The sequence below is a fragment of the Triturus cristatus genome, chromosome 4_1 (genome assembly GCF_964204655.1).
Source record: "Triturus cristatus chromosome 4_1, aTriCri1.1, whole genome shotgun sequence".
Lineage (NCBI taxonomy): Eukaryota > Metazoa > Chordata > Amphibia > Caudata > Salamandridae > Triturus > Triturus cristatus.
The window spans coordinates 1228148805-1228160846 of NC_140585.1; the positions used below are offsets into that span (position 1 = coordinate 1228148805).

The 12042-nt window shown below is 44.3% G+C and overlaps 1 long non-coding RNA gene across 1 annotated transcript in view; it reads left to right on the plus strand.

The window, feature by feature from the left end:
- The first annotated feature begins 223 nt into the window (after nucleotides 1–223).
- Nucleotides 224–12042, plus strand: part of LOC146856458 (uncharacterized) — a 29747-nt gene continuing 17928 nt past the window's right edge. Inside the window, exon 1 of the long non-coding RNA XR_014980951.1 lies at nucleotides 224–281. This is a non-coding gene — a long non-coding RNA (uncharacterized LOC146856458). The remainder of the gene's footprint in view (nucleotides 282–12042) is intronic.

Consider the following 12042-nt stretch of genomic DNA (forward strand, 5'->3'; position numbering starts at 1 on the left):
CTGGCTCTATATACATCAACCGGACAGCCGATCCATTATCGTTGGGGTCCGGTTTGATGAGGGTTTGCGCAGGTTCAGAACGGGGGCCTGGCGCCGTAGGCGTGAGTGTAAATCCTCCTACATCAACTAAGTACTAGCCTCTGTCATAACGAGCCATGATGTTTATACTTTTCTTTTTGTTTACCCTCCCACCCCCCCTTTTTATTGTTTCCTCTAGGGTGTGCCATTTCACCACCACCCCCCTCCCGTGACCAATGGTGCATTGAACCTTTGTACCTATTGTAAGAACCTTACATTTCTCAACTAATTTACTTTTTGCCCAGAAGCACTTCGATGTCTGGTCGCTTATTCCTTTGCCTAGTTCACTCGCTAGCAAGTAATGTTACTTGGCATTATGAACTTCTTTTGCCCACCACTCTCTGTGTTATACAACTAGTCGTATGAGTAAGACAGGGAACGCTTGCTCCCTGCTCGTTGTAGTCCTCTATTTGCACGAGTTCACCTATAGCAGCACCTGTGATCTTGATACTGCTATTGTAGTGCAACGTGAAGAGCACATTTGCATGTTTTTAAACTGTGACATTCGTCAGAAGCATTCTGATCTAAATTTGTTTGTCTTCTATGTTTTCTATGTAGTACGTTACTGTTTGTCACACAATTTATTTGCCAGAATAAACTCGGTTCCTCTCTACTCCTGATGTAATCTACTCTGAGTGTTTTCTGATATTTTTTACACTTTTAAACCCTTGGTTAGGGTGGGCATTAGCGCGTCCATACCGCCGGGTTCTCACTATCACATTCCTGGTCCTGATGAAAGCCTGACTAACACTCATAAAGGCAGAAACATGTTGACCGCACCCCTAGGGATAAAACAGAACTTTTAATTTTAGTTCTTTATCCCACACAATATTTTATACATGTCTGATTGGCAAAATTAATAAAGGATTTTTTTTGACACAATTTGGACATTTTTAAATTTCGCTACTCACTCTTCACCAAACACCCTTTTTTTACCAGCTCCGCAGTAAAACTGGCGTCGCAGCACACTAGGGTGGCATTCGGCCACTCCTGGTGGGACCCAATGATGAAGCATGTCACCAACCAGGTTGGTGAGTGAGGGCTTTTTTAAAAAACCTAGAGGTTTTTTCAACAGTAGATACTTACTGTGACTATTTACATGCTTGCTCTTCCTTTCTTCTATAAATTTGACACACTCTTTTGTTGATTGTTTGAAGTGCATTCCTAGCCATTGGTTTGGTCCCTTGATGGAAAGATTGAGAGATCCAAAAAGGCGAGTTTGTTCTTGCTGTATTTACATGTGAATTTGAGATACTCGCTGCGTGTATTGAGCCAACTGTGAAAGGCGTTGATGGTTGTTTCTTCTCCTCTCCAGATAACCAAAATATCATCAATATATCCCTTCCAAACCCGGATATGGGTCTGGAAAGGATTGTTGGAAGAGAGTACCATTTCCTGCTCAAACGCACGCATAAACAGATTCGCCAGACTCAGCGCGAAAGTGCTGCCCATTGAAGTGCTAGACACTTGAAGATACAATTGTGTTTCAAACAGAAAGAATTCTCTTTCATAGCTAGAGTCTCACACTTCATTATGAAGGGAATCGGTGTAATAGTGTCTGGGACATGTTGAGACAGCAGTTGTTCAATGGTAACCAAAGTCTGGTCTTGTGGAATGCAGGTGTAGAGTGATTCTACATCAAAAGAGACGAGATAATCTGTGAGGGGATCAAATGAAATCTCTCTGAGAAGCCTTAACACGTCTTTCGTATCTTGTAAGAGTGTTGGCATTGTGCGTACTAGTAGGCGCAGAAAGAAATCAACAAACTGGGACAGAGTCTCTAAGACGGAACCGATGCCGGAGATGATGGGTCTTCCAGGCTGGGGTCTTTGTATTTTATGAATTTTTGGCAAGACATAAAAATAAGGTGTAACTGGCTCTTTTGTGCAAAGAAACTCAGCCTCCTTGTGCGTAATCCAACCATTGTCCAGTGCCTCTTTTGCCATAGTCGATATTGTTTTAGCAATCCTTTCAGTAGGGTCTTGAGCCAGTTTATGGTATGAAGTCTGTATGTTCAACTGATGCAAACATTCTGTTCTGTACGCTGTCGTGTCCATTATGACAGTGGCACCCCCTTTGTCTGCGGGCTTAATCGTGATCGTATCGTCCGTCTTCAATTGACATAAGGCTCTTTGTTCCCTCTTAGGAAGATTCTGGAAACTGCGTGAGGGATTTGAGGTCATAAGTTCTATATCTTTCAGTACGGCCTTCTCGAAAGTAATGACTTCTGCCGGTATTAACACCATCGGTGGATTAAAAGTGGATTTGTGACAGAGATCATTGTTGGTTGTTCTCAGATTGTTCTCAAATGGTGTTTTGTCGGCAAAGAAAAAGTGAAGTCTCACTTTCCGAAAGAACTGATGGATCTCTTGATGTATTTTAAATTGGTCACCTCGGTTTGTGGGGACAAAACTCAAGCCTTGTTCCAAAACATTACAATTACGGCCAGCGAGCTGTTGAGCGCTGGGTTTCCTTGTATTGACTCTACTTACTGTATGTCCCTAGCTTTGAACCTCCTTACTTTGCGTCAGCATGGTCATGTGGGTGTCCCCTTGGGTCCCAGACTGGTCCTCAACCCTGAATCCGATACCAGCGCTGTTTCGGTGCCTGATTGGCAAGGTCATTTTTTTAGTTTGAACGCTTACCAGTACACAATTACACTGGCATTCATGGATATTGCATTGTGCGCTGTTGACTGTTTTCTATTCTTCAATTTCTCTTTTATGCCACCACTTTTCTTTCTACATAAGTTGGCGTTTGTACCTTTTACTAATAGTACCGGACAGATGTGGTAACTCTATCAACCTAAATAGGTGAGTGCCATAATAATGCTCACTGCTAGTAGATTAACAGTGATTAAGCCTGGCTAAATATGCTTGGGCATCTATTTGTCAGTAAAGGTGTGGCACAGTTTGAGATATACATTGTTTCTTGTTTGTTTCCACTACAGGTTTAAACGGTGAATGTGACTGAACACGACAGCATCCGGTTCAGTATTGAGACACCATTGTTTGTTTTCTTTTTAATGCTTTGCACTATTTGCACTTATTCACTTTAGCAGTACCTGTTTTCTAAAGATCCTGAAGAAAGCCTAGACACTTATATAGGTCAATAAGGCTGAAACATGTCGATCTAATTAATGTAGCCATCTTGAATCTGGATAGGCTCATTACACAGCTTATTGGTTTTAATCCTGCCACTGGGGAGCTGAATAAAGTTTGCCGCTACCTCTGTTGGCTGTTTTAACTCACACACATACACTATCAGCACTGTACTTTACTTTTCCACACACCACGCTCACATAGGGTTTTTAGGACAACCCGTGTGCCCACATTCCAAAAACATCCCTGAGCTCCCTCCTCGTAGAGACGAGGTTGTAGCCCGTGCCAGAACTAGGTTCTGACGCGAGGAGGCACCCCTATGATGAAGCATGACACCATTGGTGTGTGAGGGGAGTCGTCCTTAAAAAAGGATATTCCCTTTATCACTGTTGTTCTTTCTGCATCTTGTCTGTTCACACCTGTGTTCTGCTGACTTTTTTGGACCCGTGGGTTCCTTGTTGTGTGTTCACAGTATATATCCCCCAGCACTTCACTCGCTGGCATTTCCGACGCTTAGCACGGTTTACCCTGACTTCCAGAGGGAGAACTAATAATAGGGGGTGACTTTAACGCGACCCTAGATGACACTCCCCCCCCGGTAACAACACCGAATGCACTCCAATTTAGCTGACTTCCTGGAGACAATAGGCCTAGTAGACTTTTGGCGCTCACAATTCCCACAAACACGACAATATACATATCACTAAGGCACGCACAACAGCCTCTCCAGAATAGACTACATGCTGGCACCAGCGGACTGTGTGGGGAGATTTGAAGAAATGACTCATTTGCCAAGGGGCATATCGGACCACTCACCCATATTTGTTTAAATATACATGGCGCACATCAACACAATTTCGCATATTCCCGATATACCCAGGCTACCTAAAAAAACACAAGATCTGGAAGGGATTGACCACTGCCTCAGTTTCTTCACCCCTCAATTTGTGGGAGGCATATAAGACTGTTCTTCGTGGACAGGCCATCTCGCTGATTACAGGCCACAAAAAAGAAAAGGCAAGAACGGTGTCGACACTTGAGCAGGAGATGAACCAATTAGAATCACTCCACTCTCAATACCCCTCAGACATAAATACCGACTTCACCTCAAAAAACAAGAATACAAATAATACTTATGGGAGCACGCGAAGACTGAACTAACTGCCGGCATACAGTATACGAAGTAGGGGATAAAGCCGGCAAGCTCCTGGCCTGGCTTGATAAACAGTAACGAGCAGACCAATGGGTGACAGAACTCCAACGCGCCACTGGAGAAATTGCAACAGACCCCCAAACAATAGCTGACACATTGGCGCTTCACTATGCGCGTCTGTACACCCCAGCAACCACAGTTCAGCAGGTGGAAGCAGCGGCATTCCTCTGAGACATCAAGCTCCCCACATTCACAGAGGAAGAGACTCAATTACTAGAAACAGAACTCTCAACTGAAGAATTAACAATAGCGATAAGAAACATACAGTCATGAAAAGTCCTAGGGCCTAATGGCATCCCTATATAACTATATAAAAGAAGCGCAACTACAGTCACCACATACCTACTGAAAATGTACAACGCCAGCCTGGAGACGGGAGAGCTCCCTAAAGACCAGAGAATGGCGATGATAGTGGCCATCCATAAACCTGGAAAGCCGGCCCAGGAATGTGCCTCTTATTGACCCGTATCCTTGATTAATGCAGAAGTCAAGATCTTGGCCAAAACATTGGCCAACAGACTGACACCTCACCTAGCTAAACTAATACACCCGGACCAATCTGGGTTCATGTCTGGTAGAAATACAGCCCTAAATCTAAGGTGCCTACACAATGTAATAGGACGCAAATATACGATACAAGAAGAGGCCATAATACTGTCTCTTGACGCACGCATGGCCTTTGACACGGTCGAGTGGCCTTTTCTTTTTGCCGTTCTCATTCGAATGGGATTCGGGTCAAAATTTTGCTCGTGGGTAAGATTACTATATACAAAACCACTCGCACACGTAGTGGCAAATGGGCATATATCCAGAGAATTCCCTTTAGGACGAGGAACAAGACAGGGCTGTCCACTGTCACCGCTCCTTTTCGCTCTCGTACTGGAACCTTTGGAAGCCTGGATAAGGAAAGACCCGATTATACGTGGGCTCCGCTGGACAGGAGGATGGGAAAATCGCATATCCTTATATGCAGATGATGTTCTATTATATATGGCCTCCCCCAAACGCTCACTGCATAGACTCTTAAATATATGTGAAACCTATGGGAAGCACTCTGGGTACACAATTAATTGGAGCAAATCTGTTATGTATGTTCTGAAGGGCCCACCGCCAGCGGTACCTAGAGGGTGTTAAGTGAAGCTAGTGGAGGATAGCTTTAACTATCTGGGGATCCATATTACCTCAGATTCAGAGGACTTCATGACCCTAAATCGTTTAGAGCCCCTAAAAAGACTGCACAGGGATACCAAACACTAGCAATCCCTACCATTAACACTGCTAGGAAAAGCAGCACTTTTCAAAATGATGGCGCTTCCTAGATTTCTCTTCACTCTGCATAATACCCCATTCTTAGTTCCCCCATCATACTTCCAAGCAATAGCGGTAGAGGTAACCAAACTCCTTTTGAATGGAAAACAGGCTTGAATAGCTATGACTAAACTAGTTAGAACTTGGTATGACGGTGGCATTGCGCTCCCAAATATACAAACATACTATTGGGCATCCCAACTGACCGTAATTAATCAATGGCTCCATGTCTCTCACATGGACCCAGCTTACTGACTGGATAGACTTGTCTTGGGAATGGGAGGGATCAACCGAGCACTATATAACAAGAACCAGAAAAGGGCCTTCCTGGGGCCAACGTAGCATACAATCCATATATGGCACACAATACTTTAGAAAGTCTGGGACAATAGGATAACGCAAGCAACCCCCCTTTGGGAAACAGGCAAGTTTGGCAAACTATGCAACAGCAAAGGGTTTAGGGCGGCAATGGGACATTATAGGAATATCAAAAGTAGGAGGTCTCTGGACAAAGAGGAAAGTAATTACATTCACTCACCTTCAAGACCAATACGACATGGCATCCACAGTAATATTTCGCTATCTCCAGATCAAGCACGCATTAGAAGCAATCATCACACCTGACGCTATCCTCCCTGGAGACTCTCCTTTGGAGGACAGACTCCTAACAGAACATATGGACAAAAAAGCCACATCCCTAACCTACCGCAAAATTATTAACAACCAAGCTGACCCCACACAGCTTCTCTGGGAAAAATGGCAGAAAGATGTGGGAGACTTAGATGATACGGACTGGCAGGAGGCACTAGAATCCCCAAGGGAGGTGGCGATATCCTCAAAACTGCGCCTTGTGCAACTTAAAGTGATCCATAGGATCTACTACACCAGGGTAACATTATGCAAGATAGGAAAGACTGACAGCCAACTCTGCTTGCGACAGTGTAAATTTTTTCACACGCTTTGGGAGTGTCCAGAAATAGCGGCATACTGGGAGACAGTCATGACCACAATAACAATGGTGAGTGAGGCCCCTGTACCACTAGGTGCTGTCTGCTAAATATATGGGAGGCAACGGACCTAAATCCCACAGCACAAACCTGGGCGACATTGGGTATGATAATAGCCATGAGAAACATTGCCAAACACTGGGGGACATGAAACACTCCCAATGTAAAAGAATGGTGTAACAACATGGATATGGCTACGGTGGCCGAAAAGGCTGTGTACATACATAGAGGATGCCCCAAAAAATGGGAACGACTGTGGGGAAAATTGAACACTTTCAGAGGTGGCATATGTACTCTACCCACAATGGGGCCCTCACTGTAGGACAGTTAACGAACCAAAAAGTGTCAAATAGCATAATCCTATAAGTATACTCATGTAATGAAAATGCACAATTACTGTTGTAAGGAAGTATTGCAAAATAATATGTATTATGTAAAGGTCTCAATGATTGCTAAAGATAATGTTACAAGGCATGTGCCAAATAAAAAATGTTTTTTTTGTTTAAAATTCTAATTTTGGTTGTTTTGGAAAAAGGTGAAATTCTTCCCAGCACAAAGAGAGCCAAATGTTTATGTGTCCTGTGTGGGAGACGCAACATCACTGCTGCTTGCCTTCGCAGATGACACCTCAAAGATCAGGTCAGTCGAGCAAAGATGATCTTCTTCAGTTCCCACAGCCGATGCTGAGGAAGCGTTTGAAACATCCAAAGTCTGTGTGTCTGAAGTAAAGCCAGTATCCAAACCAACAGGAGCTGAAGCATCCCATGGTGGCTCTAAGAATGCCGACATCAACATGGGAATACGCTGGGGACACTGTAGTACGTGGACCAATAATCGGTCCAGTAATACATCCATGTCCAGTGGTGTAACCAATGGAAGTGTTAGACACAGATCCAACACGCATTCTTGTCCGCAGAACAAGCAGCAGAGAACAGGCAGAACACAGTCAATCTAGACTGGTCGGAATGATAGGAACCAAGACTTGCTTAGCTCCCAAAGTCGAAGTGTGCCCAGATGGAGTACCATGCGGTCACGGTAACGTCGCTCCAAGAGCGTTTTTTCCGTCTCCTTGGTGACTGGGACGTCCATTGCATAGCAGAAAAATGTAAATCAGGATCCCCAATACCAGTAGCAGGATTAGCGGAAGTCCTCCAAATATGCTTCCAAATACGGAGTGTATAAAAGCTGGAATCACTGTCTGAAAGGTGCTTAACAGTCCAGAACCTATGGTCTTAAATAGGTGAACTATACCCTTCGTATCAGACATGTTAAAAATACGCTGTACCATTTCTCTGAAATGGAAAGTGCAGTTAGTCCGTACCAGTGACTGTATCTCAGCTGAGGACCTTGCAAACTGAAGATCAAAAGTCAGAGTATCAAACCGCATAAAGGAAACATTTAACAAAGGCCATAACTGCTCCTCCCTGACTGCGTGGGTTGGTGGAAACAATACTTGCCTACAAGTAACCCTGGAACTTTCTCTGACAAGATATGCGATGCCTGGAAGCATCCTGCAACAGCCTTGATCATTCAAGTAACTCCTGTTTGAGAGCAGCTTGAACACTGCATTAATCAAGGCAGCGAGTAACCCTTTCAAATGCCAGGACAAGTTTGCAACCGAACCGTTACAGGCCAATGATGCATGATATCTTGGCAAATTGTGGTAAATAAAATATTACGCTCTCAGAATTTTAAAGTATAAATAAGATCATGCATAAAGCAAGAGGCTGAGTCTGTGGTATCAGGTTCATAAAGGGCTTTATTCCAATAACTCGAGTCAAAGGGAGAATATTACCATCACCAAAAAAGGATCTGGAAAGGGACTCAAAAGTATTCTCAATATTCTCAAAACATTATTCACAGAGTACAGTATATATATATTTCTCAATTGTACGTAAGCAAAAGAGCAAGAGAGAATGAGATAAGAGCATGTGGGCGTGTAAGTAGGCGTGAAGGTGGGCGTCCATGTGGGCGTCCACTTGATGATAATGGGTAATTTGTCATGTGTGGGTGGATACCTGGAGGGGGTTGCGTGATCTGCTGGAATTGTACTGGAACTTTGCCTTACTTGTGCTCAACTCGAGCATGACGTGTAACTGACGTGGGGAGGGTTGCTATGCAACCGGACAAGTCTGGAAGTGAGGCCTTCAGTGAGTGAGGCCTTCAGTGTCAGGACGACCAGCACATCTTGTATTATCTGATATCCGATGTCTGGAGCAGGGACTGATTTGTGACATAGGTTGCTCATCACCAAGAGCCGATGTGGCATCTATTTCTTCATTTACTTCATTTACTGCAGAGGCCTTACATGGGGGCTATGGGCTTTTTACTGACGTGAGCTTTGCAATCTCACAAAGAGAGACAGTAGGGCTGGGCTCCCTCCTTGCAGATGGGTCGCGTTCATTCCTCCTTCACCAGGCAAGAATGTGTTTTCAGTAAGAGTAAGCAGATAACCGTGCTCAATACTGTCTCGGCACCTCGGTCGGGGCCCCTTTGGCTGAGGCCCAAGTGTGCAAGGCCAAGGATACGTAGCTGTAGCTTTCAGAGCGTTCTGAGGCATGAAACCTCTTTTCGGCTCTGGCTGAGCCATAAACATGGGCTTCATGAAAATGCAGGAAAACATGATGAAAAACGTGTAGGCCTCAATACAGATTTGTCGTTTCTCTCATGGGAGACTGGATGATGGCAGGCCACGTTATAGCATAAGCATCATGATAGAAAGGCCATGGAGGGGAAATACATAGGTTACATGTATGTGCATATAAGCGTTTGGGGGGGGCACATGGGGACACATAGGCCTCATAGATTTTTATTTTCCTCATTCCCCCCTTGTACCCTAGTGAACCCCCTATGTAACGTCTATTTTCATGAGACAGTCGATCTGTTCTTGCAGCATTATTTTTCCATTTTCAATGCTTTGTAAATAGGGATGTGGAACACATGCAGTAGCACACAGGCCACAAATGGCCGGGCCACACTGCAGACATAGGCAACAACTGAATATCATTAATAGTATCAACCCACAGACGGTCAACACTTTCCATCCCCAAGCCGATATTAATCCCCAGAGCCAACCGGACCATGTCCACGTGCCTGGGTCTTGATGTATGTTTTGGGCAATCTTGTGGAGCCTTGTTATTGCTTTGTATTCTTTGGCATCACCGTTGATGGATGTAATGAAGGCAAACCATGCTCCGCAAGAACCATTATGGGAGAACAGAAAAGGAAAAAGAGGCAACACTCCCTTTACCTTCTGATACGGGGGAAATTGGCCACAGACCCAGCAGTCTGTAGCATTGCTAGTCTGATGTGAATGGTGCAGTATCTGAATAAAGGTATTATTGCGTAAGGCAAGTCGATATGATAACTCATGGGATGGCAGATCACTAAACGTGTGTTTTGTGGCATCATTAGTGGAGGAGTGTAAAAGTGAGGCAATAGGAGGAAAAATAGCATGTAGTATTAAGCTGATACATATTATCGTGATGCACAGAAGAGATAGAAAAATTTCAGTCACTATACATCTACCACGTAATATTTTACAGTATTTGCCTTTTATCTTGCTCTCTTATTTTTGCTTTATGTTATTGTCCAAGATCTTGTGTGAGCCAGAATACATGTTCAACCGCTTCACCACCTAGTGGACTTAATTGATCAAACGGGTTCTGACTTTTTAGATCAAAGTTTAGCTTTGTGGAAACTTCTGGGGAGTCTCCTCTAGAAAATGGTGTTCAAAGTCTTTCCTTTGTAAAAGAGTGGTGAAGGTGCAACCATCCTTTCTGCCCTTTGACTTTAACGGCCGTCCCCGTGGTCCAGAGCACTGACTTTGGCGCCTTCCATCCAGGAGCGATGGAGTATTCTTTGACCTGGGTGTTGTCAGGGAAGGCGGCAGCAACCTGCGAACAACAAGAGAGTAGTGCAGACATCAAGGAAGCCAGGTAATCTGTCAGCATGTTACTATCAATGTCTGATTAATGTCTGATTATGTCTTTCTACAAGGCCTGCTGCTTCAGGATGTCGCACACAATGGAATTTCCAGGTATACCCTAACAGAAGGGACACCTGCTTCATTAGTACCAGGACATATTTGTAACCTCTACATCTGTTTATTTGGATATAATCCATTTGGAGCACTTCAAAAGGGTGGTCAGGTGGATGGAATCCACCTTGTTCCATCGGAATGCCTTTACCTGCATTGAATTGGCAACAGATCATACATGTTCTGACCTTTTGTTTCGCTGCTGCACGCAGGTGCTTGTTGAACCATATATTCTGTAAGCTATCTATCATTGCTTTCTCTCCTAAGTGTGCAGGACTATGTGCGGTATTTATAATCACTTGTACCATCGAATCAGGAAGAAACCATGTGGATTTGCCCTTATTCATCCAACCCTGATCAGTCAGTACCCCTCCTTGTTCCGACCATTTCTTTAATTCGTCCATAGTAGCATGTGTCTGTATGTCTTGTATATCCTTGGAAGGATCCCTAACTGTCATGGCTTTGGACAGTGATAGTATCTGTGATTTTGTCATGTCTAGTGGGGTCTGAGCTGTCTGTTTAGCTGTTCGGTCTGCCAGATCATTGCCTTGGGAAATGGTATCTGTGGCTCTAGTATGTGCTTTACATTTTAGGATAGCTATGGCTGTTGGTAAATGTATTGCTTCCAGTAGGGCTTGAATAAGGGGGCCATGCTGTATCTTGGCCCCATGAGAGGTCAAGAAACCTCTTTCTCGCCACAGAATCGGTGTAAATGTTTACTCTCAGGTGCTTAGCTCTTATGTACGCTTGTGTCAGGGCGATGAGCTCTGCTGCTTGTGCTGACAATATGTCTATTCTTTTAGTCTCTATTATTACAGTATCAGTAGTCACTGCATATGCTGCCACTAATTCTCCCGCCCCTGTCCTCATGCATGAGCCGTCAACTTATAGTGTTAGGTCGGGGTCTGGGAGTGCAACGTCTGTCAAGTCTTGTCTTGGTTTAGTCACGGTATGTATTACTTCAACACAGTCGTGTGGTGAAACGCTTTCTGTACTGGAGGGCAAAAGGGTAGCAGGATTCAGTATGTTGCATCGTCTGATCTCTATGTGTGGTTGAAATAACGTTGGCTCATAGCCTGTCAGTCTAGCTACAGTCAGGTGTTGTGTTTGTGTCCGGTTCAAGAGAACCTCTACTGTGTGTGGTACTTGTACTGTCAGAGGGTGGCCCAGCACTATCGAGTCACTTTGTCTTATGGCTAAGGCCGTTGCTGCAACTGATTTTAGGCACGCAGGCAAAGCCTGTGCTACTGGGTCTAATGTACTAGAAAAATAAGCACAGGGCTCGTGTTTTCCTGC